This window comes from Blastocystis hominis, assembly GCF_000151665.1.
Source record: "Blastocystis hominis, Singapore isolate B (sub-type 7) whole genome shotgun sequence assembly, scaffold_21".
Lineage (NCBI taxonomy): Eukaryota > Bigyra > Opalinata > Blastocystidae > Blastocystis > Blastocystis hominis.
In genome coordinates, this window is record NW_013171829.1 from 5,001 (window position 1) to 6,911 (window position 1,911).

Genomic DNA, 1,911 nt, shown 5'->3' on the forward strand with positions numbered 1-1,911 from the left:
GGATGGACCGTGGCCTCAAGACTGATGGTCATGGGTTCGATCCCTGGAGTGGTGGAGATTTTTCCCATAAAGGTAAAGGTAGGAAAGAAGCCCAGGTACCCTAGGGTACCCTCAGAGTAAAGCAGAGACTGTCTGACCCTAGCCCTGACCCTCAACTCGAAGCCTGAACCCAAGCATGAACCCTGACCCTGACCCTAACCCTGACCCTGACCCTCAACTCGAAGCCTGAACCTAAGCATGAACCCTGACCCTGACCCTAACCCTGACCCTAACGGGTCAGGATAGGGTAATGCTAACCTGAACCCAAGCATGAACCCTGACCCTAGCCCTAACCCTGGCCCTCAACTCGAACCCTAGCCCTAACCCTGACCCTAACGGGTCAGGATAGGGTAATGAGAACCTGAACCCAAGCATGAACCCTGACCCTAGCCCTAACCCTGGCCCTCAACTCGAACCCTAGCCCTAACCCTGACCCTAACGGGTCAGGATAGGGTAATGAGAACCTGAACCCAAGCATGAACCCTGACCCTAGCCCTAACCCTGGCCCTCAACTCGAACCCTAGCCCTAACCCTGGCCCTCAACTCGAACCCTAGCCCTAACCCTGGCCCTCAACTCGAAGCCTGAACCCGAAGCATGAACCCTCAACTCGAATCCGAACCCGAAGCATGAACCCTGACCCTAGCCCGAACCCGAACCCTCGAGGGTCAGGAATGGATTAGGGTTAGGGTTAGGAAGAAAGAAGGGTTACGAAAAGAATTAGGGTTAGGGTTAGGAAGAAAGAAGGGTTACGAAAAGAATTAGGGTTAGGGTTAGGAAGGAAGAAGGGTTACGAAAAGAATTAGGGTTAGGGTTAGGAAGAAAGAAGGGTTATACTAACCTGAACCGAAGCATGAACCCGAACCCTAGCCCTAACCCTGGCCCTCAACTCGAACCCGAACCTGAAGCACGGACCCTCAACTCGAATCCGAACCCGAACCTGAAGCATGAACCCTAGCCCGAACCCGAACCCTCGAGGGTCAGGAATGGATTAGGGTTAGGGTTAGGAAGAAAGAAGGGTTACGAAAAGAATTAGGGTTAGGGTTAGGGTTAGGAACAAGCAAGGGTTACGAAAAGAATTAGGGTTAAGAAGAAAGAAAGAAGGGTTACGAAATAGAATTAGGGTTAGGGTTAGGAACAAACAAGGGTTATACTAACCTGAACCGAAGCATGAACCCGAACCCTAGCCCTAACCCTGGCCCTCAACTCGAACCCGAACCTGAAGCACGGACCCTCAACTCGAATCCGAACCTGAAGCATGAACCCTAGCCCGAACCCGAACCCTCGAGGGTCAGGAATGGATTAGGGTTAGGGTTAGGAAGAAAGAAGGGTTACGAAAAGAATTAGGGTTAGGGTTAGGAAGGAAGAAGGGTTACGAAAAGAATTAGGGTTAGGGTTAGGAAGAAAGAAGGGTTACGAAAAGAATTAGGGTTAGGGTTAGGAAGGAAGAAGGGTTACGAAAAGAATTAGGGTTAGGGTTAGGAAGAAAGAAGGGTTACGAAAAGAATTAGGGTTAGGGTTAGGAAGGAAGAAGGGTTACGAAAAGAATTAGGGTTAGGGTTAGGAAGGAAGAAGGGTTACGAAAAGAATTAGGGTTAGGGTTAGGAAGGAAGAAGGGTTACGAAAAGAATTAGGGTTAGGGTTAGGAAGGAAGAAGGGTTACGAAAAGAATTAGGGTTAGGGTTAGGAAGAAAGAAGGGTTATACTAACCTGAACCGAAGCATGAACCCGAACCCTAGCCCTAACCCGAACCCTCAACTCGAATCCGAACCCGAACCTGAAGCATGAACCCTAGCCCGAACCCGAACCCTCGAGGGTCAGGAATGAATTAGGGTTAGGGTTAGGAAGAAAGAAAGAAGGGTTACGAAAAGAAT